At 34.7% G+C, this 25,362-nt stretch overlaps 2 protein-coding genes across 2 annotated transcripts in view; one reads left to right on the forward strand and one right to left on the reverse strand.

Annotated features, from left to right (window-relative positions):
* LOC308194886 (uncharacterized protein) overlaps positions 1-25,362 on the reverse strand; it is a 705,306-nt gene that overhangs the window by 658,104 nt on the left and 21,840 nt on the right. The window lies entirely within an intron of this gene.
* Positions 1-25,362, forward strand: part of LOC308194887 (uncharacterized protein) — a 139,645-nt gene that overhangs the window by 25,983 nt on the left and 88,300 nt on the right. The gene's annotated exons all lie outside the window — the stretch shown is intronic.

Consider the following 25,362-nt stretch of genomic DNA (forward strand, 5'->3'; position numbering starts at 1 on the left):
AAATGTCTTTTACTCATCATGTACGCTCCTTCCCCTGTGGCCAGAAGCAGAGCTACTACAGCAGGAACATGGGTTGTAGCTAAAAAAAAATATATAAAAATTGGTGGCCTGTGTCACTACTTCCAGTTTCAGTGCTACTAGCAACTAACAAGACTAATAGAAACTTCTGGTCCTCTCTGACTAAAAGTGAACAAGGAATGGAAGGGGGACAGGAAAACAAAGTTAATCTCTGCAATGTTTAGTCTGTGATTTGTGTAGCTGACCCAGGGTATAAGTAAAGCATGCATAACTGAGTGTCTGAGTGTCAAATAATTTGTTGCATGTCAGTGATAATCATGTTCTATTTTCCTTGCCACATTAAATCTTATAGGATTTGGCTTAAGATTTTTTTTTTTTTTTGCTGCTGAGAAACTTTAGCATTCTTTTTTTTTTTTTGTATATTTTTTTATTCAGGATTTTACTCAGTTTTTAGTATCTCCTGTTGCCTATAAAAATAGAATAAACTGAATACCTTGTGATAACTTAATATATAAAATTTGCATTTGAGGTTGATTTCACTGTTTGTTACATACTTGTATGACCAAATAACTATTTGCTATACCTATAAAATCAGTAGTCTCATAAAGCAAATTTTTTTCATATTTTACAGCTCTGTTACTTTTGATTATGCGAAGATGCGAAGTGATGATTCATGAATAGCTTTTCCTCACTTCTGTTTTTCTTAGATTTTTTTTTTTTTTATTTCTCCACCCAAACTCCCTTCAACAGAAGAGAGCAGACTTACAGAGGATACTTAGATATGTTTTTATTAAAGCAAGAAAACATTACCAGGTTCTTGCTATTCTGTGTAACAGCATACAGTCCACTTGCCTCTGAATACAGGGCAGTGATTCTGAGCACTGCTGATGAATTTCATGCACTGTTAGGTAAACTATGCAGGAAATACCTTTCTATTGCTTTGTCTGCAAAATTTAACTGAAGCTGGGGAGCTCCTACTTCATCTAAATAAAAGGATAAAAAGACTTATTTTATCAAAACCTCGAGTGATCAAAAGAGTATGAATTGCATCAATCATAATCCATAGCAGAGGTTTGAGCTTGATGAACTATACCCCATCAAGTTTGAGACTGAGCTGGAAAGAGACAAAAAGTGTTCTTATATCTGCCACAGTAATTGTTTTGAAGTCTTCATTTACTGCAAGCTCATAGGCTAATTAATTATCATTCTTACTTCTATATAGGCTTGTATTATACATAGCTCCGTACAATAATGTATAGCTTTGCTGCTACATCAATGAAGAGGCATTTTGTCAGGCTACCTGGATATCCCTGTTTGTTTGGTTGGTTGGTTTGCTTGTTTGTTTGTTTTCACTTTCTCATAGAGAACAGAACAGCACCGTCCTGAAATTTTCAACAAAACAAAAAAAAACAGTCTGTCTCATGTCACCTATAGATGAGCTGAGTTTGGGAGTGCCATTAACTTCAGCTAACAGAAAATGTGGTGTGACAGGGAGCCAACCACATAACCTGCTCAATTTCATGCCAGACCTCCCTCCCATCAGCTTCTCAGCTCTCCTTCTGACATATGCTGTCTTTCCACTGTCAGTCACGAGGTATCTCCTTGGTGTTTAGTGAAAGTGCTACCAGCCACACAAATTTTGCAACAGTTTACATATATCATCTGACAAAATGTATGTAAGAAAAGTCATGTTAATTACTCCCAGAAAGTATAATGTGGTATTTAACAAACCAGAAGAAATTTCCTTTACAAAATGATGCATTTTTGAGACTCATCTCTACTTTTCATATGATCAGAAGGAATTTAAGTGTGTTACTGAGACATTATGGCAACATAAGAGAGAATTATGTAGTGGTTGTAAACTAGGCTATTCTGATTGTTTCAAGGTTGAGTTTTTTTTTTTTTTTTTTTTAAAGTACTTCTTTTTCAAGAATTGCAACATAAGGCTAGTTAAAAGATCCAAGAAATCATATCTTTCAGGTAGGATTTTCTGTATTGTGGACACTCATTTTTTTTTTAACAGTTGTGTATTTTTCAACTATTAATTCATATGCATACATATATATAAATGTGTATGTATGACTACTGTCCTAGTTTAAATCAAGTTTTCTATTTACTATATGTTGTTGTTCTCTTCCTCCCAGAAGTTAATTAGTAAGCAAAAGGTAACATGCAATCTTTTGTGATTTTTCTAGCTTAGTTTTAATATTATATATTAATTTTTCAATTTACATTTATTATGCTCAGATATTTTTCACGTCCTTCTATATGTATCCTATCCACCCTTCACTGTTCTCTGAGTTACTGTTTTATATTGATGTAATGCTAACTGCAGGGAAACCTTTTCTGATTCAAAATAAGGAGAGAAAAAAATAAGGCTCTTACCTACAAATATAAATATATCATATTTTGTTCTCAATTTACATCAACACCCACTGAGAAACTGGAGGTAAATTTGTCATCACCATTTTTTTGCATGTGTTTTTACAGGCGCTTTTAACTTTCTCTGTTTAGCCACAGCTATTTGAGATGCCTCCCACATTCACTGTAGAAAGCACACTGTTAACTAACTTCTTGTTTAAATGAAGGGCTATGCTGACAATTAAATGCAGGATCGTGCATGCTTCAGTGCCATACCTTATTATAATCAACGTGAGTAGAAGCAGAGTACTGAAATTATGGGGTTTAGTCTGCATCTGCATGGCATTATTATGCTTATCAAGGTGAAAATGTCGATGCTGAAGAATGTAATTGTGTACCTTAAGCTGCAGCGATAGTTAAACTGAGCTCCTGCCTCCACTATTAATGCATCAGAGCATTACTCTTAAGAGGTACTATGACTCTTTAGGTAGGCAGAGCTTTCAATTCATGAATTTATTTCCTTACTCTTTATTTTTTTTTTTTTTTTTAAGACTGTCAGAGATAAGGTTTTTCTTTTAGGGTATTAATTCAATATAGATTTTTCTGATGCATTTTTTTCCTTTTTAACAAAGTCAGGGACTAGAGAGAATAGTGTATATTTCTATATAGCTCCACTGCCCTCCAGCAGGTCAAGTGTGAAATGAGTTCAGAGACACGTTGACAGTCCATGCGTGAGCTGAAACAACTCAAGCTAGTTATCAGAAATTTGGATCTGTGTCTCTAGTCTGCATTCTTATTATATAAAATCAAATCAAATCAAATAATAAAATAATTCAGTGAATTATCTATGTTTAGTAGATTATCATTTTCATTTGAACAGTCTCATTCAAATTATGCATGTTTTATTTGTTGATTCTAATGTTGAGTAATCTTGAACCTTTTGCTATGTTATTCATTTATACTGCAAAACAAATGTGATTTTCTTAATACAATATATTACTTTGTTGTGTTCCATGTACGTGTGATGCTTGTAAGCAAGTCATTTGTACGCATTTGTACGCATATGGGGTATAACATTTCTCATTACACAACGGAGGAGGGAATGTTTTGCCTTCCAGAATCACAGCGGCTCTCAAACTCCTTAGAATATGTATAAGCCATAGCATTGGTTACAATACATACACATAAATCCAGCCCCATGCCTGCACATTAGATCATATTTACTCAAATGATAATACCACAAATCCTGTAGGTCTCTCCTCTCCTCTCCTCATCACAATTTCCCTTTACAATAGATTTTTTCAAGAAGATAGAGTAGGTATGATAAGTCAACATAATAAACAATTTCTTTTGAGAATGTTTCAATTTCTTGAAAAAAAAAAAGAATTTGCACAGGTTTCAGTACTACATGAATCATTATTTTAAACTGATTTACTTAGTTCTAAACTACTGTTTGGCTAGTCTCAATCTGATTTTGCCATGAAGAGAAATACCAAGGCCACTCAAGTGCCGAAGGATTATGTATTTCATGAAAGTTACTTTTTCTACTCCTTTGTGTAAAAGGAAAATAAAAATGTTCGTCTTGAAGAAGCTTCAGTATCTATGAACTATTCAGGTAAAATTAGTCATAGTTACAGAGAAAATTTCACTTGCTTTTTTTTTTTTTTTTCAATGTCTTGTAATCTAATTGAAAAAGCAGACCACCTGTACTCCTGAGAAGGTTTAATGAACTAACTGCAGTAATGAAGGAAGACGATAGCTACATATTGAGTACAGACAGAACTCAGGAAAATTAATGCTTCTAGATTTACTCCTGTATAATTTGTGGAAGCAGAGAAGTTACTTATACCACTCAAAATAATTAACAAAAATTCTTCTGCCTTTAAGCATTGAATCTTGGGATCCTTCTCAGTTGCCAAGAGCCAAATTTCTGCTCAGTGTATAGGGATTCATCTATATACAAACACAGCACAGTGAAAGATTTTATGCGCTATCTATTTTCATCTTATGGCTATCTTTGCCTGTAGTTTGAGGTCTTAAGAATTAGTTAAGGACTCCTTGCCTCTGTATGCGTAAGCTGAGAAAGTCCATTGATCATTAAAGGCTACTCACTGTGGACTACTGAGGTCTGGACTCACGAATTACAACTGAGGGCATGTCCATTCTGCAGGGAGAAGAAAACTTATAAAGCTAAGCAATAGGGTCAGATTTATATTAAATATTATACCATTAAAAGTCATAAAAATATATTAACTGCCATTTAACAAAAAAGGTATACTGAGGGACTGGGAGGTTTCGAACTCTAATGGGTCAGTTTAGGAATCACAGTTTTCTTAACAGTAAATATAAAGGTTGCAAATGTTGGGTTTGTTTCTGATCTTTCTTGCACTGATATAAATCAAGAATAGCTCTGTGAAACTGATGAAGTAAAACTAATATGAATCAGTATTTTAAAATGAGACACTCTGTTTACTCTATTTATTACTGTCAGAACTGCATATCTTCACTCATTTTATTAGTTATATCAAGATCAGACTTTTAACCCATTCTAAAATCAAGCCTCATGTTGCAATGACAGACAAATCCTTTCTATTGCATACATTGAAATATATGTGGGAAGCTATTATGAATTCTGCAGAGTCTGCATTTCTTGCTTATTTTCTCTTATTCCCCATGTAGGGTTAGAGTTGTCTATGCAGGTCAAACCCATATTTCTGTACAGGCAAATCTTATAACTGATCTCTATGAGTCTTAAACCATTTGGGACAGAATCACAGAATGGTACTGGTTGTAAGGGACCTCTGAAGACCACCTAGTCCAACCCTCCCTACTCCAGGAGGGTCACCATGTCCAGATGTTTTTTGAATTTCTCCAAGGATGGATTCTCAACAACGTCTCTGCACAACCTTTCTCTCCCACAGGATCAGAGTCTCACTATGGGCTTTTACAATGTATACCCTTTGGTTTTCTAATAGAGCTACGTTTTTCACATACATACGCAAAGATGTCACATAAATGGGGCACAGGTAATAATAACACATCATAGGTACTTACTGCTGGCAGTAAGGACCCTGGTCTCCACCAGGACAGAATATATGTTTTCAAAGATATTGCCTGTTCCTTCCCACCGACCATCATGGGCATATGTAAAATGTTCCCAGATTAATGGGATATGTTGTAATGCAGAGTGAAGCATCTCAGTGTCATATAGCTGGAGGGAAGGTTTGTGCTGCACATGCCTTCGAGTCGTGTGATGAGCCAAGCGAGGGGAATAGGCTGTGACATGACATTGCTTTGAAGCTACTATCAAGTGCAAATAGGGCTCATATTAAATAAGTTCCTGCTAGGAGCTGTCAATTTTTATTTGTTGTCTTTAGGTTTCTACAAAAAAACTGGTTTGGTTCAATTCTTGCAGCAGTCACAAAAGCATCAAAATGATGATTTAGTTCTGGGACCAGAAAAATAATGGTTTGTATGTTTTTCAATTCAGCTTTAAGTTTGGTTTGATTATCTAAAGCCATGATGTTAAAGTATCAGGCTTATCTCTGCCAAGGTCAGACCTTATAAATTTTTATCTAAACCCTACACTTTACTAGTGTATGTAACCCCTCTCTGTCCTTCCTGTTTCTCTTCCATTAGTAAACTGCTGACAAGACATGTTTGATTGTCTTGTGGAGGCGAGAAGATCAAATATGTACCAAGCATTAACAAAAAGAAAGAATGCCCTTAGGGAAAAAAAATAAAAAAAAAAATTGCAGAACATGAATTCAGTTGTACTGGTGAAAGGATTGTCAGTCATCGTGAAAAGCAGTTCAGGGGCCTTCTGCCACTGGGAGGGAGCGGGGCTTCTGGCATGGATATGGAGGAAGCTCTTTTGGGAGATTTTGGGACCAGCCCTTGTCAGTCACGAGCGAGGTAGAGGGAGGTGCCAGGGAAAAGAGGGGTGCTACTTGCAAACATTTTGTAGCTGTTTGTTCTGTCTGGCTTTCTCACAAGCTGAGGGTAAAAATCCTTCTCCAGCATATGCCGTTACACAGAACCCAATTGCAGTCCCTATCTGCTTCCTGCTTTTTTATTCTTTTTCCATGTGGTTTGACTTTGCCATTTATTTTTTATTTTTTATTTTTTTTCTAGTCAGGGCTGCAGTCCAGAGAATGAAATAAATTAAAATGAATTGTTAGACCTGTGGAATAATATGAACACAAATTTTCGAATTATAACTATGTGAGTGGTGGTTGGGATATTAGGTAGGGGACTTAGTTTATAAGAAGTCTGGCATCTGATCAAGTAGAGACCATTGCAGAATTACTAGGAGGGATGTGCAAAATATTCCCACAATACCTGTCTTTCTTGTGTGCTACAAGATACAGAACAGGCTGAGTATAATAGTGAAAAAAAATAAACCATCATTTAAAAAACAGATTTGGTCAATACATAAATAGACAACTAAGAACAGAATTTTGTCTTGGAATTTTGCTCAGAAAGTAACATTACTTCGAATGATTTCTATTAATATGCTTGCATTTACTGTTTTCTGCACAACTACAAATAATAATAATAAAAAATATTCCAAACAATCTTCTGTCTAAAGCTAAGCCTTCACTGGTATTCATGATTTTGGTCTCTCTCCTTAGTTTACATTGGCAGTTTATATTACAAAAACATTCATTCACTGTTAGGTCCTCTTCTATCTTCATACTTAGCTAGAACTCGTCTGTAGTACTGGACAGAAAAACAAAGCAAATATAGAATCAAAGAAATAGAAAAGGAATATAATGAAAGTAAAGGTTTTCTTGAGCGAAAGAACAAGAAAAAGAGGTCAATAGTCTTGAATTATTCACAAAGGGTCAGTCAAACTCTGGTTCATTTAGCACAATATATAAGTGGTCTGTTTATTCTGATAATGCAATTGCTATATATATATTTATATATACGTACACTAAATGAAATATTCAGAAAGCTTACGAAGAAAACTACAGCCTCAGAGAGGAACATTTATCGTGAACATGGAAGAAAAAAAAACTTTAGAAGTTAATGGTCTTGCCTCTGTCTGCATCAATACCTCTTGAGTCAGAACTTTCTCATTTTCATTGGGAGTTAATATACATAAATATTAAATATATATACATACATGAACACATATTGAACCTTCATCTTTCCAAGCCGAATAATGCAGCAATTTCTTTTAATATGAATGAAACTCTGACTTGTGCCTGACTTGAGCTTACTTTGAAACAAAAATTCTCTGGCACCTTGAGAGGAATGTAACTTCCCAGCTGCTGTCTTGACCCAGCTGACAGGTAAATCAGGTACAGCTTTGTTCCTCCAAGGTTATCCTTTCCAGAGGTAAGTTTTCTGTTTGGTATGCAGGCTTGAAAAAAACACCCTTTGAAGACGTGACATTGTCTTGCTTTTGCAAGATCTTAAGCTCCCTTTAAACTGTGATGAATTTTGGGTAAAAGAGTTCTAACCACAAAAGAATTCCTTTAAAGCCTTGATGTTCTCTGTTGTTAGATCACCTTGTAAAACCTGCAGTGGAGAATTAAAGCTCTTGTCCAGTGGTGTACAAAGCTTTGGCTAGGCTTACAGGCCTCAAGGTGACAAGAAAAGGTATTAAATATTGAACTTGTGTTGTTGTGTCAGTCACTGTAACAAACTCTAGTGCTAATTTGCTTCAGTTTACAACCTAATCCATTACTGATAGACCAAAGCAAAGTAAGAAAACAAAACATTTTATTATGCATAAGTTTCTTATTATAATAGAATAATCCATCCAGAAATATTCAGAGATATAGTAAATATTTGCAAGTTTAGATAACGTGCTTGCCATCATAACTGGCAGAATTGATCTGGCTGAGTATTCATTTCACAGATCAGAAGTATCCCTTCTCACAAACAAATTTCATATAGATATACACCACTTCCTTTTCAAATTTGTACAGAAGAGTAGCTGATACAAAATACACTTTCCAAGCAGGTTAATTTAAAATGTATTGGAAGTAAATATGAGGTTTTAGTTGGGGAAAAAACAAACAAACAAACAAAAAACAAACAAACACAACAAACAAAACCACATATCAGCTTCCAATCCTCTCTTCTGGAACTGTACTTATTAGACACATAACCTCAATAAATATGATAACAACATTATATTGCTAGCATCTTAAAAAACTTTTTCCCCCCTCCCCCCAACTCTCTATTGTAGAAATCTCAAAATTTGGTATTTGGTTAACATATTTGGTATCTGAGCCAAAAGGAATTTTAAAGTCATTTCATAAGACATGAATCTATCACTTCTCAAATACCACAGCTCACTGAAGATTGCTTTATCTTATGCTGCCATTTGCACCTCTGTAAAATAAATATTAAAAACTGGAGTGGAATGTCAGCAGTTTAGATGGTCCTTTTTCTATGGACACTGCAGTTCGCATAGACACAAAAACCACAGATATTGTTCACCAAAACATCTGTGAAGTAATGGCAGAGAAGTATGAGTGATGATAAAATAGAGGTTGTAGGTTTCTTACATTTACTAAGGACTGTTTCAGATTATGCTCCATCTACTTGAGTTTGTTGCATTATGAGACATGAGATGAGTAAACTAAGATTATGCTCTGTGGTACAGTAATGTAAAATCTTAGGAATCAACAATGACTTTAACTACAGCACCATTGACAGTTAAGCATTTCTGATTTCTATTCATTTGGAAAATTTTTCTACCTGAGTTCAGCTGATGTGTGCCCCCCCACCCCACCCCACCCCACCTCTAGAGTTTGTAGCAGAAAGAAGCATTCTAGTAAACTTCCTTTGTGGATGATAGTCTAAAATCATGAGAATGGTTCTAGTCAAAAGATAATAGAATTATTCCATTTCCAAAGCCAGGAAACTGGAGTACATAATCTATTTTACTGATTGAGTGGGAAGTCCCTTAATAACCACAAAAGTCAAATAAGGTCATCTATTCCAGACGATTTACCATGAAGGAAGCACTTCATTGAATCCCATATGAAGACAAGCCATTATTCAATATAAGCAAAAGCTTTACAAATATTTTTTAAATTACTAGTATGATGAAATAATTTATATATATATATATATATTTAGGAACTTACTTACAAACAATTTATTGAATCAGCTTGATATTAAAAACTGTTTATATTCTATACCAAACTTCAAAGGGCTGCAAGGAACAGCTGTCCTAGCCTTCAGTACTAGCCTCAACTAATCTGTTTAATCATACAACAGAATAAAGCAGGAACACTTACTAAGTCATATACAACAGGAAACACATACAACATTTTAGGAAATGTTGCCTTTTAGCTGAGTTGCTCTGATGGCGTGAGGGGGATTTGTGCCTTCAAATCCATGCAGCAGGAGGATGCATACATAGTTGCATGATGAGAATCCTGCTTCAGTTGCTCATTTTTACACTGAGTACTGCTGTCTACATTAAGCACTGCAAGATAATTTATATATAGATACAAACTATACCACTGTGATGCATTTCTGTGGTTTCCTAAGATGTCATCATTACTAATGCTGAGGCTTTATGATCCCCCTAAACTGATCTAATGATGAGTGTCTGCTTAAAGAAGGAAGGGTCTTGCCCTCTCCTCATTACATGCCCATTCCTGTTTTGCCAGCATCAGAAGTTGTGTCCTCACCTTGAAGTCGATCAAGAACACGCTCAGACTGACTTTTTTATTTTTTCCCCAAAAATATACATCAGCCCTGTGAGCCCTTTTCACCATGTATCAGCCCAATCAGTCCTTTTCACCATGTAATCCCATTAGGGTAACTGTGGGTATAACCAAGGATGAAGGAGCAAGTGGCAGGAGTAGGAACAGCAGATGGGAATGCCCTGTTGTATTTTGGCCTGTGATTTGATAATCACAGTCACTTTATGTCCGGTGTCCTGGACTGCAGTACTCTCTGTACCATCTCTAAAATGATCTGCTTTTCATTGGCAAAGAGAAAAAAAATATTTACAGTGCAAAAACCTTACAATTTCATTTGAAAGGATAATTAGCTAAGCGATTCATGACTATTTTGTTTTTCCCTACTCAGTTATTACCACGTCAAAAAAAAAAAAAAAAAGTTATTTATTGTGAACTCTTGAGCAAAAATCCAGGCCAACTATCATACAGCACATCAGGCTTCCTGACTTCATTGGTGTAACTTAGGTAGTCATGAAGGTGGTCTGCAAAGAAGCCCACTTACAATATGAGAACAAGCATATCTTGGAACATAACTGGAAAGAGATTACAGCATTGTACTGGGAGTGAGTTTTACCAAAGAAGGCCTACTTTGCAGGTATATATAATTATATAAATATTTAATGTGCTTGAAACAGAGACAATAACATTGAAAAAGGAAGTACAGAAACAACAACAACAACAACAAAAAGAATGAACGATATAAATATGAAAGAAAGTCAAGAGGATAAAGGAAGGTAAGAAAGTGAACTGATGAATGGAAAAAGAAAGAGATAAGCTTAAAAGGGGGGTTGCAACTATATGGTTAAATGGAGTGAAAATGGAAAGAAAAAGGAATTTTAAAAGCCTGAATTTAAAGCCACATCTTTAAATTTACCTTTTGTGTGGGAGGTAAACAATTAATTGCTTAGCCTTAGTCCATAATAAATGTTGCTATAAGAAATTCAAAATCAAAATTCCTTCGTAATTTTGCTGACCTTTTTTTTTATATAAAATTACTTTGGATTTCTACAAGAATACTTAAATATTATTTAAATATTTACCAAGTGTATCTGCAAGCAACTAAAATAGATAGCAACCAAGAATTCATAAATTTCTTGACATTTCACAGTGCACATAGTACAAAAGTTTTATAGGAAGCAGATAAATTTCCTTGATCTATTGCTGAAATCTGAATAAACAAATAATTATGGGCTTTAGAATGTTTTATTTGTTTGCTTGTTTGTTTGTTTATAGTGGAATATTAATATGGTAAGCTTAAAGCAACATATTAGAAAACCTTTATTATATATATATATAATTAAATTTGAATTTTAAAAGCTATCTTGTTTTTTCATTTTGTATTTTTTATGATTATAACTTATTTTTTATTTTTTAGGTTATCATTATAACCTATTTCTTGTTATTATAACCTATTTTTTATTATAGCATAATGTAGTGAATATAGTAATAATATAGTGAATATAGTGAATATATAAAATGATATAGTGAATATACATTGAAGTATGTAATTATTACATGTTAGATATTCTTTATATAATTGATTAAAAATGATGAGAAGTGCTCTAAAGACACAAGGTAAAGGAGTATTTCTTTCTTTACTACAGAACATAAGAAGTGATCTACAGAGTTAACTGGCGCTATGGCAGAACTGCCTAATGCTTTCTCAGAATGTTATATTGCATATCTAAAAGTTCACATAGGGAATTGATGTGGAATAACTAACATGTAGTTCTTAACTTACTTCAGTGTAACTTCAGAGACAAGCCCCTAGGCTAAGCTGGTAAATATATCTTCACTGCAGCAAAACTTCCTACAGAAAGTAAATTGTTACTGAAGTAAATGAAGATAAACAAATGATTTGTTGAACAGGAATTGAGTCAACTATTTAGGTACAATTAAATGTTTTGTTGAAAAAGGAGTTTTAATATGAATGACAAATAAAAATATGATTGATTCAGAACTTTAAGTGCACTGAATGCTTTGGAGTGGTTTCTAGTTGAACGATCCCTGGTCATATGGACAAGGCTGAGGTACTCAGTGATTTTTTTGCCTCCATCTTCACTGGCAAGCACTCAAGCCATATAGCCCAAGCCCCAGAAGGCAAAGGCAGGGACAGGGAGATCGATGAATTGCTGACTGTAGGAGAAGAGCAAGTTCAAGACCATCTAAGAAACCTGAAGGTGTACAAGTCCATGGGACCAGATGAGATGTATCCATGGGACCTGAGGGAACTGGGGGATGTAGCTGCTAAGCCACGGTCCATCATATTTGAAAAGTCATGGCAGTCTGGTAAAGTTCCTACTGACTGGAAGAGGGGAAACATAACCCCCATTTTTAAAAAGGGAAAAAAGGAAGACCTAGGGAACTACAGGCCAGACAATGTCACCTCTGTGCCTGGCAAGATCATGGAGCAGATCTTCATGGAAACCATGCCAAGGCACATGGAAAATAAGGAGGTGATTGGCGACAGGAAACATGACTGCAGTAAGGGCAGATTGTGCCTGACAAATCTGGTGGCCTTCTATGATGGGTTTACAACAGTGGGATACAATAGGGGAAGAGCAACTGACATCATCTACCTGGGCTTGCACAAAGCATTTGACACTGTCCCCCATGAGAGCCTTTTCTCTAAATTGGCGAGACATGGATTTGATGGATGGACCACTCAGTGGATAAGGAACTGGCTGGATGGTTCCATTCAAAGAGTTGCAGTCAATGGCTCGATATCCACATGGAGATAAGTGGATGATCTTTAAGGCTCCTTCCAGCCCAAACCATTCTGTAATTCTATGAATATATAAGATGGATAGAGACTGCCCCTAAAGTCTCATCTTAAAAAAAAAAAAAAAAAAAAAAAAAAAGAGCTTCCAGACATGGACTTGCTGGCAGTTAGATGTTTTGTATCCAGAGCTGTAGAATACCAGGGCCCATTCTCCATTTTGGTCTCAGTCACAGCATTAAGTGATAATACTAGTGTAGTAACATTAGCACGTTTATCAGTCTGTCTGTTTAGCTATTATCTAGCTATTTATCTACCTATTCAATATCAGATCTGACATCAGTATCAGTACAACTAGAAGCTCAAAGTAGTATTCATAACAGATACCACAGTTTCATTGTTCTAATACTATCTAATACTAATTGTGAAACCCCAATTTCACTGGGGGGGAGGGGGGGGGGGTTGCTCCTTTAAAATGTATGGAAAGGAAAGTGATTCTGGGTCTGTCTGCACATATGTATTCAGGATGGTGTAAATGACAAGAAACAGATCCCAGGTGCTACTGATGCTCAGTGTGCAGACTGTGTGGGTATCTTCTATCTCTTGTTCTTATTCTCAAGTGTGTTCCTTAAGGGTTAAAGAACATTTTTAATGTTAATTGCTCTGCTGAGAGGGATCCTTAAAATTTGTTCTTGCACAATTACCACTCTACAAAAGCAATTTATCTGGTACTCATCGCCATTGAAGCATACTTTACCTGCAAAAGTTCTTCAGCTTTATGCACTGGTGCATGGTTAGGCTAGGACTATCCCAAAAGGTACTAATTTTCAAATGAAAAGTGATAGAAAACCTTTTACAGACTACTTGATGAAAGTGTTCTGATTTTTCAAAGTTCTGAACACCATTATATTTAGATATTTCCTCTTTTCCAGTATAAATTCCTGACTTTAGGTCCATAGTAAAAGAGCTATTTTTTCAGCTTCTATCAATAAATAAATAAATAAATAAATAAATAAATAAATAAATAAAAAGCCAATTGAGTAGTGCCAATGTTTTCCACACTGATTTGCAACTACTTACAATACCAATACTTGCTGTGTTAAAAAAATAATGCTAGCCTTTTTAAAAGGAAGCCAATGGTGTATTTCTGTTATAAAAAAATAATACAAAATGGCTATTTTGAAAGGTGTCTGGAAATGTTTGTGCAGAGCTGGTGTTCTTCTAATGTTCTTTTCATAGTTTTCAGCCTAAGATATTTGGTAAATTTCTTGGTTTTGTTTACTTTTTGTTTTGAGTTCCTTACTTTACTGATTAATCATTTTGTTTGCAAAGCACATTTTTGATTTTCAAATTTAACATTAGGTTATTTATTTATTTATTTATTTATTTTCAGCACCCTGGGAGAGAAACATCTGTTGTTCTGGACACCGTAACAACAAATAAGTAGCTTTCAATGCTTGCAAAATTATTTATTTATTCATAAGCAATAACCTGGCCTCTTTTTTGGAGAGCATGAGAAAATGTACTAATGAAAAAAATCTCAGAAACCCATGTACCTATTTCACAAAATTGGTTTGAACTCAGAACAAGTACTATGTGTGTACTGAAGGGTTTTATCTGTGGAGGTGAGCATACTCCTGTGCAAAGCCCTCAACCTCCTGACTGACTCTAAAAAATAAAAAGCAAAGACTGAAACAGAAAGCCAGCTTTAGATATCTTCTGTTGTACCTTATCCTTAAATTGAGATTCTGTGGAAAGTTAGCAATAGATAGTCATCATAGAAATAACACATCTGCATGACTGGGAGGAATTTACTTATTATGAACTAGTATTTGTAATAGTTTAAAAGAAATCATACATTATTTTTTTTAAACAAGTGCTTCCCTAAACAGCTTAACAATTTAAGCTACTGGATATGAGGATGGCCACTGCTTAGAAATGGGGATAAAAATATGAAGAAAGCAAACTTCTGTCCTAGTTTTGGGGAGGTCATTGTAGACATTTATATGACATACTTAATCACAGATGATCTGCTCAGAATATGAAATAAAATAGTTTTCTATGGTCTATTTTTCATACTATTTAATTTTGCTTTATGCGTGACAGGTGATACTTTTCCAAGTTAAAATTTAGTAGATAACTTTTCTTATGGGATGCTTTTAATGTTGTTATCTATTTTAGAATACGAGATTTTTACCTTTTTTTTTTTTTTTTCTGCAGCATCTATGGGAGGTCATTAAAAGTCAGTACAGTATCTGCTTCTCTGTGCATGCAAACAGGAAGAACTATCTGGGGAACATAATCATGGCAAAAGGTCATGTTTGCCTTTTATTTGAAATACTTTTAGACTATCAAGTGGTTTAGAAGTCACTCAATCAATACCAGAAGTCAAGGAAAACAGTTCGTTTTATCAACATTAGTGTATTTTGAGTTTTCTAAGATTAAACATTATTTCCCTTGGCATTTTAATTGAGATTTCATAAAATTGCTACTTTGGTTTATATAGTAATTGTATTTTAAGTTGCACTATACTGCAACAACAGCTTGAGGCACAAATGATTTAAAACTTTCAAAAACCCCATAAGGACTCTTCCCCTTCCACCTTCAGAAGGCCAATGAGCATGGAAGATGAGACTATAAGCACTTCTCTATATATGCAAAAATAGTAAAAGGGTGCTGAGGGGGTGTCCTTTTTATCCCCCTTGAGATGCCAGTGCTCTTGCAGCTCAGATGTAGAAGCAGAATTCCCTACCATCACTATTTGAAATGTGACATTCAATGAGCAGACAGCTATTTTAGTTTTTCAGTCTTCATACTAATTTTAAGGCAGTGACTATTTAAGAAAATGCTTTCCAAGGCTGTGACTGACTCTGCACTGCTCTTGGTTTCTGTGCTTCAGTTGAGATTGCCAGTTATCTGAATCGGCGGGTGGAAACCTGAGAGAGGGTAGCTAGGGAAATCAGGGTTGAAGGGAGAAGGGTACCCAGTAGCTATATTTCTTATTAGAGAAATTGCGAGACTAGGACATTTGAAATGTGCTGTGAATCTTATCTACCCATCGGTGTGATCAATGGCAGAGAATTCTTCAGTATTATTTATCTTTAAGCTCTGTCTCATGGACTATTTGGAAATAGGGGTTTTTATGCACCCTATAATCAACCATTTTAATTACTCAAAGAACCCTAGCCATTATTAAAACACAGTTCTTCCATTATGCCTTGGCAATCTCTTTATTTCAAAAAAAGTATTAAAAATATCTGTAATGCTATACTATGAAATATGTGTATTCACATTAAAAATGACTTGGTTAGAATGAATGTAAATGCTCAGCCTGGGTGAGCATTTTCTTAAATAGTCATTGCCTTAAAATTAGTATGAAGACTGAAAAATTAAAATAACTTATTAATGGACTGAGACTCCTTAAACTTTTTCATAACGGGAGTCAGGGGTGTAGAATCTTTAGAAAAAACTCACTAAATACCTATCTGCGTGTTTAGGCACTTAAATGCCTTTAAAAACGTGTCCCCTATTGTATTTTTGTCAATTAATTTCAATTGGTAGGCTGCTACTGAAAAATATTCTAACGTCTTCACAGATGTAAGAACAGCACTCATAAAATATGATTGTTTCAAGGAAGACACACAGGAATTTAACTTTTAGTGAGCATCAAATCAGCTTGAGAGATCTCATACATTGCATATACTTTTTCTTGTTTCACTACCCTGATTTCACCAGCATCCCTGAGAATTTAGAATCAGGCCCCACTGCTTAGTTGTTTCAGGCTGCAGGAAACAGTGCCCTTCAAATACAAGTTTTGCATTTGAGCTACTGCAGAAATATTTCCAAGTCCTTCTCTCTACATTTAGTTCACAGTGTAGTCAAGTACAGGGCTGGGAGTGTGCCTAGACATAATGATCATCAGGATGATATTGCCCAAATCTGTATGCATTTTTTAAAGTGTGAGGAGTTCAATTTCACAAAAGGAGAAGTAGAGAGAATAGATCTGGAATTGATTCTAAAATCTAGAATTCTCTCTCTCTCTTTTTTTTTTTTTTTTTTTTTCCCTCCCAGAAGCATAAAGGGATATGGAACAAAGAACAAAACTGAAGCAGGGAACCTGGTGGTGACACCTGCCGACATGTATTATATGTGGTGTTTATTCGCGTGTTAGTTGGCAAAAAGCATTGAGGGTATGAGAATCAAAAACATGGTTTCTCCCCCTTCTCCACCTTACTGCCTATGTGTCAGGATAGGACTTAATATTTCTGCATGGTCTCAGTGCAGACTTTGAAGCTCAAAGGATCTTAATACCTGAGGAATAACTCTATCCCAACTCTGCAAAAGTTACTGTCAGGAATAGGCTCTTTTTCTGTACTTTAAAAGGAAATCCTACTATACCTCCCTTTTTATTTTCCCATTTTTATTTTTTTCTTAAAAAAAAAAAAGGAAAATCACTACTACCTAACATTTCATATTTGAGCATTTCATACTTGTAAACAAAGCGATTGAAAGCTGTCAGTTGGAAACATCATGTCTGCTGTCAATGGTTCAGGAATAATTGACACACAGCTTACCTAGGGAAAGCTGCAATTATCCTGGCTCATTAGCAAACTAAACCTGTTTGCTTTGTGTGTGTGTGTGGTTGTAGGGTTTTTTATTTAACTCCTTGATGTAGCAGGTAAAAAGAATCCTAGCAGACTGTTGATATAAAAAGAATACATCTGAATGAATAAACAAAACCTCATAACTATGAATATTTATCAGGCTTTCAAGTATTGTTTCACTTAATCCTGTATATACTATTTTGCTGTAGTATTATTTTACAAGGAATATTGCCATGATATATTTGTTTGCTGTCTTAAAGGGCTGGGGGACAGCTCTTGTTTGAAAACATACATGTACATAAAACAGAAATATGAATGAGAAAACAATACCTTCTTACTCATGTTCATTTTTTTTTTTTTCATAGTTAACACAGCTATAGACGTCTACTAAGAAAGCAGAAATAGTTGGTGACCAGAGCACAAACAGAAAATAAATCAAGTAAACCAAGTCTCTTCGCTGACAACATCAGCAAAGGGAATATATATATATTTTAATAGAAAGTCCCTTATAAAGATAATCAAAGAGTTAACTAGATTTTAAGACTAAAGTTTAGCCAATCAACATTTAACACTGAAATAAACAAGTAAAGAAAGTAGTCAGAATTTATCCAGGCTGGGAAAAACATGTAAAGAATCAACCCCACAATATTTATGGTGTTAATTCAAATTACAAACTAACTATTGCTTCAGAGGCAATATATATATATATAATATATATTAAATGCTTTCTTTCTACCTGTATGATATGACAGATTCAAAATTCTTTAGCTCCTGTGCAAAGCTGCAAGGTAGCCTTGAGGTTTAAGTTACAGACAGAGTTAAAAGTTCTTTTTCTTGAAAAAAAGTTCTTTGTATTGGAAGTCGAAACTATGGAGATCTTTCCCACAATCAATTACCATTTTGGATGTCCCTCACTGCTGGTCCCATTGCCTTTAGAACTATACCATGAATTGGAGGCCATTGCTTCAATTTATAGAGCTGAATTATAACTTGTTTTGTATAATGAGCTTTCTCTGACAGTGGTGCATAGTCAAAGTCACTGCTCAGAAAGGATGACCAAGCCATTGCCTCTCAAGTGTAATTCATTTCATTAAAATGCAAGTCATTTCTTTAGACACACAGTCACTGAACTCCAACCTCTCATAAATGTTGTAACATTTCATTTCTTTTTCACGGCTCTGAAATCTTTAAATTGAGGCCTTTGGTAACTTTCCTCATAACTTCAAAACACACATAAACTTTCCACTTTCCACTTCAGTCTTTTCTTTATTCTTTTTTTTTTTTTTTTGTTAAAAAAAAAAGTAAGAGAGTATGGCAAAAAATTGCGAAGATCTTGCATGTTGGTTTGACCCTTGTCATCACATAAAATCAACTCTTCAGTGTTTGTTGAAGACTTCCTGACATTCCAGTCAGTTTTGTCATTGAATAATTTCATACCTTTGTTTGGGGTGATAATATCTTGGAAAAAGAGAAATATATTTTTTTCTCATTTTCTTAGTTCATTTATTTACGTAGCCTTTATATAGTCTTCATTCATCCTTAGAGGTTATCCATCCCAATGCAAACAGAAAATAAACAGACAAACAAATCCCCATGTCCATGTTAAACATGATAATAGGGAATTATAAAAAAACAAGTCAGTTCCTAAAGTTTCTCCTCTGTCTGTCTTTATGAGCACAGCATTAGTTTTAATCTTAGTGCGTACCAAAGAAATGCCAACGCCAATGACAGATATCTATTTCTCTAACAATTCATATTAATCTTCTCCTCCAATAATTTTTATATTTTTATATAAATCTTTCATCTTTGTGTAGCAATTTATTTTTTAAACTTCTCATTCTGCATTAAGTTAGTCTGTCACCTAAAATGGCCTATTCAGTGTTTCTTCAAAATATAGGGTGAACCTGGTAACAGATGACTGATGTGCACATTTACTTCCTAAAGTGAATTGAGTATTAAGCATTGTAATGCATATTCCTATAATGTTATAGTTGCATATGTAGTGTTGCATTCAGTACCCACAATTCTCAAGGAGCACTGGAAACCTATTTGAAAAATTCTTAATATTTAAATTTGCATCCACTGCCACATAGTTCCACACAGTGAAATTGTCAAATGATAATCACCTTGTATAGCTGAGCACGATAATGCATCATTTTTCCCATAATCTGCAGAACGAAATGAGTTGAATAAGAATATAAGCAAAAACAACACAATATGTTGAAAGCTATTTGTATGTATAAGCATCTCAGCATTCTGCTTTTACTGAGGCAGAAGCAGAAAAGCTTCAGCAGACATTTTGTAGAAATATCTAAATTTACCTTAACTTGTGATTGCTTACTGTTTATGTACAGGGGGAATTAAGTATGTGTGTGTATACATCATATGTATATAAATAAGTAATCCATGCAACGTGCCTAAATATGCATATACAAAAACAGCCCAGGTGTGTATGTTTCCGCAGGGTTGCTGTTTTAAGCTGCCTGAGGGGGGGGACTCTCCAGTCTTTGGAATTTAAATGACTCTCTCTGTGGCGACTCAGAACAAGGTAAGGACACTAACTGAAGATTAAGGTGGAGCACAAGTTCAGCACATAAATGCATCATTTATTCTTGAACACTTACATAAGTAATTCTGTAAGTCAGTGGAGTATATTTCACGATGCCCCAAGTAAGTAGCTTTTCATTTCTCTTACTTCCTAAGAGACAGACGCTGAACAACACTCTGAAGATGTAATTCACCTGTAGTCTAGTTGTCTTCTTTCACTAGCAAAACAATTCACACAGTAGTGTATTTCATTTGAAAAGATGCATTATTTTTAATGTTATGTGATTTGCACAAACAGAAGTCACTATTATTTAATAAAAGACTGTATTAAGGAAAAAGGATAATAGAGCATAAAGCTTTTGCTTTGATGGTGTAGTATAGCTGACAGCATAGTAGAAAAGACTAATCAGTACACAGAGATTCAAGGTTGCCAGCAATTAAATCTATTAGCAAACTGAGCATATTAAGGGGTCTCGGTCAAATCCTAAGAGTCTTGCAAAAACTTAACTTAATCTTTGCCTTCCACTGAGAGATTTGCAGGGTCTAGACCATCATCATATGGGGGAATATAAAATCCCTTTGCATTATTTTCTATCTGTTATGAAACATATGCTAGACACCTATGGAAAAAAATAAAAAAGAATTAAAAAAAGAAGTAACCCTTCACATTTTGTTCTTTCATAGAAGGTATATCTACTATTCCTGTCACCGTTGTGTTTTGTTTTTTTTTTTTTTTAGATGGTTTAGTGCCTTTATTTTTTCTCTCTCTTTTTTTTTTTTTTTTCTCTAGACATTCTGTTAGGTATTGCTAAGCCCAATATCGCAACCCTTACTTTATATTTGTCATACTAGCACATTTGCAGCTATGTTCCTGTCACTTTTTAACTTTATCTTTCAATAAGAGACACAGTTACTTTTCAGCAGTGTAATTTTACAGGCTGAGCATAAGGCCAAATTCTATGCAATACTGACAATACACAGCATTTCTCAGAGAATTAGAATCTTCACCTGGTTTCAATGGTGACTGCAGGAACTCAGTTACCTTGTCTTCAAGAAGAATATTTTATGAAGGCAAATTGCTTGATGAGTGATGGCTCACAATATTTTAAATCTAATTTGTGTGAGTAAAACTCAAGCTACTCCATTGGCCCACTTCTTACTGGTCATTGAAATAAGAAGAGCCAGAAAGTGTCTTTTACTGGCCATATGACAGCTAGAAATGATTGCACATCTTTAGCTGAGAAGAATGTAGCAACATCTTCATCTCAATTTCCTTAAGGTTGCACAATCATCCAATAATGAAAAAAAAAAAGAAAAGAAGAAAGCTCTAGTGAACCCACAAATGCTCCTGCCCATCTGTTACTACTTTCCCTGCCTGCTCTCCAAATCTATCATTTCCTTGTTTCTTCACTGGCTGCTTGCAGAGCTGTCTGTTCAGGAGTATCTATGGCTATGAAACGTTTCCACTTGAATCACTTGACTTTCCTCTTGAAGAACTTCATCCCTTCCTCCTCATAACCCAAAGAGACTTTTAAAATAATATACAATTTCTCACTGCGATAAATGAAAAGGAGAGGTGAATTATCAAGATAGTGTGCACTTTATTCAAAGCAGGATAATAATAGTTTAGAACACAGACGGAATAAACATTTAGACAAGAAATTAATACACAGATTATCAAGAAATTGGGAGGTACATCTGTCAAATCGTGAAGAATTTACAGAATCTGTCGATGAGTGAAAAAAAAAAAAAAGCAGTGCACCATTCTTGGCTATTGAGGTTATTGCGGCTATTGCAGTTATATATTAAATGTACTTTTATTTCTTTATTTTTTTTCCTTTTTTTTTTTTTTTCCCTTTGTCTCATGAAATGCCTTTCAGGACAGAAAAGGTGTTTTTTTTCTCTACTGTTTTTCTGCATAATGTGTCAATTGACTGTAGATTTTGGTGTGGCTGTAGTGTTAGAAGCAAAAAGTCTTAAGTGAGAGAATGTTCCTGTGACTGCCTTTTTTACTAGCCTAATCATCATTGATTTATTCAATCTTACCTTGCAGACCCTTTTGTATTTGCTGTTTCTTTCTTTTCAGCCATTCCACTGGCTCTATTTGGTTAACCTGCACCATTCCAGTTCTCCAAAGTGTCACAGCAAAAGCAGAGACACTGGACAGGGTCTAGCACAGCCTAGGCTGGAAGGGACCATGGGAGGTCTCCAGTCCAACACACTGCTCAAAGCACTTACCTAGGACTGGCTAAGACTGGGCTGTGTCCAGTCAGGTCTTGAAACCCTCCAAGCACCCCAGTAAAGCCTAGAGAGTCTCACAGCTCCTAACTTGAATTTTCTCTGACATTTCTTTCTAATTGCAGGCTCAAGCCCTTTCATCTTAAAATCCATAGTAACTGCACTAGCCAGATCTGGATTTAGTGGAAACTAACAATTAAATAATCAGCTGGACCAACATTTTTTTCTTCTTTTCTTTTTTCTTTCTTCTGCTTTCTTCTAATGACAATATACAATGCTTGCTGTTAACCTTGGTGTCTTTTGTGAATTTTATTTCACATTTGCTTTTGTCTTTCTTATTTAAACTTATAATATTTATATTTCCTGTGTGCCCACTTGTCTCTATGATATAAGTTATAACCAAAATATATTTATTTTTTCCATATAGGCCATATTTTCTAGATCTGTAGTTCAACTGCAAATGAAAGAATTTATCAGGTAAGCATGTAGAAAAAATCCTATGAGGAATGTGTGATACATTAAAAAAAAAAAAAGAAAGAAATACCAGTTCTCTCTGTTGCACTTGATCTAACGGCAGTATGTAACTTGCATTTCTGTGCTAGCAATGAAAGGTTTATATATGTCTGTTTGTTTTTTAACTTATAATCAGGTTCCAGGGATTTTGTTTGTTTTATCATGTATTTGAAAAACGTTATAATTCACCAAATTTCTCATTAGCTTGTTATTTAGTGGAGAGATGGGTCCACTGAAGCATTACAAAGTCAATTTATGTTGTTTTTTGACGTTACTGTTGTTTCATTATTAAATGATTTCCTGTTCTTATTTTTTTTTTCTTAAATGAGGTTATTCACATCCTTAGTAAGTTAAAAGATAGCTTTACAGAAATATGTGACCAGAGCCTCAAAACTGAATTATGTGTGAATAGAATTTGAGGTTGTCTTCTTCTCCTAAGCTATGGTTAGATTAGAACAAACTAAAATTGCAAAACTAAAAAACAAACATACACACACCAAAATAAACAAACATAAAATTTTGTTATACTAGGGTAGAAACAGCAATATTTTAAAAATATCTGAAACTGTGCTCTGCAATATTGGCAAAAGAAAAGAAAAACAAAATTAAATTGAAGCAGTTTTAATCTGTGCTTTGCAAAATAAATATTTATCCAAGCAGTTTTTCATTTCCCTCATTGCTAGTTAAAGGACCTTTTATTTTTTGAAATCAGCAAGCAAGACACTTGTCATCTGACTGGAATGTAATTGAAGATTATTCTTTTAGCCATGCAACAGCAACAATAGGAACGAAGACGTAGAGCTTTATCATTGTTATTACTAAAGAAGTTAGACAGATGGTGTAGTAGGAAATAAAAGTATTATTACCTGCTATTGAAATGCAAACAGTTCAGAAACATTTAGAGGTGGGAAGATCAAAAGTTCCATGCAACTCATCCCCAGCCCCCCCTTAGCCTTGGGGTTCTCTTTCCCTTTTTAAGTATTGACAATACAAATCAAGAGGGAGAAAGAAGAAATTGATAAGCATCAGTGCTCTATGAAAGCTCTGTTTAATGTGTATGTAGATATACCAAGCTTTTTACCAGACAGAATTGCAAAAATAAGTTGGAAATTAGTTATTTGAGGGTAAATAATGATTTTTCCATCAGATTTTTTCTTGAGTTAATATGTTCAGGCATTTCTATATGCAGGTTAGTACACATAGCACATTGTGAACTGTACAGTGGTTGGTCAGACAAGGGATATAGGGTTACTTCAGCTCCTTTGAGGCAAATCGGTTTTCTTAAGGGCCCTCTTGCTAATAGAAGTATGTGCAACTGTAATAAAAAGCAACACAAAGAAATAAAAATGTGAAGCACTGATAGTTTGTAACTTTTAGCACAGGACTTGTGCTTCTAAACAAGTCATTGTTTCTGAAAACCTGGAGTTGAAAACAAGCCAATTTTATGTCTGAAATCAGAAGGGTAAATAAATGATGTGTATTGAAAACCATGTGAAGCAGTCTGATACTGTAAATGACTAATCATATGATTTCAGCAGGAGGTTAGGAACGTAAATAGGAGTTAAGAACCCCTGCTGAACGTGGAGCGTGTTTAACTTTATATACTTGAGCAATATTTAAATCAATGGGAACTCAATAAAACATTAAGCAATCTCATGTTTAAAGGAATAAAGCTGAGATTATTCTTCTTGACCATGTATGGTTACTAAGACGTTATTTTATATCCTTTTATTTTTATATCCTTTTATTTTCATGCCATTTAAGTTCACAGTTCGGTTTTCTTTCTCGTTTGTTGAACTGAATAAACGTTCAGTTTATTGGTATTTTGTGAATAATGAGGTCCACTAGAACATTCTCATCCCTCATAAAATATCAGTGAGCTCTATGTTTATTCAGTACAATAGAAGGCATTTGAATTGAGTTGTTAAATGAAAGATTTTATTGATATTTATAAGTGATGAGATCATTCAGAAGTATCATTCACCTGTAATAAATATTCAATACATCAGACATTATTTTTACAGTAGTATAGATACATCTTATTTCACTAATTCACTTAAAATAGTAGGTTAATAATATATGCAACTACTTCCCATACCTAAATATAGCTTTTGATTAAAATACTTTTCTTGTTCATATTTTTTCACATAATCTAAAATTCATACTGTATTTTACAAGCTTATATGCATGTCATATATGATAATTACAGCCATATAAACAGATAGACAGTGATACCATATGCTGATTAAATAATTGTCAGGTCATGATAGTACAGATGTGATTCAGGCAGTGTAAGGAAACTAAAATTCATAGCTTTGTCAATCACAGGCTCAGCCCTACAGACATTGTCAAGCTACAATTAAATACATAAATCAGCAAACTCACTGCTTTAGATGCACATGAGAGAGGTGCCACAGATACATTTACATTATTTTACAGAAGTCATACACAAAGCTAAAAGGTACAGGACAGCACTTCTGAAGGACCTCTGACTCCGAAAGATCTGACCCAAGGAGCAACCAGTTTTTCCCTGCTCCTGGAAATGCAACCACACTGAAGACCTGCCATGCTGTTCCCAGGTCTGCTCTCCATGGAAGGACAGGGTGATGGCCACCCAGCTGCACTGGCACTGCAAGACTCTGTC

The sequence above is a fragment of the Anser brachyrhynchus genome (genome assembly GCF_964034855.1).
Source record: "Anser brachyrhynchus genome assembly, chromosome: 4".
NCBI lineage: Eukaryota > Metazoa > Chordata > Aves > Anseriformes > Anatidae > Anser > Anser brachyrhynchus.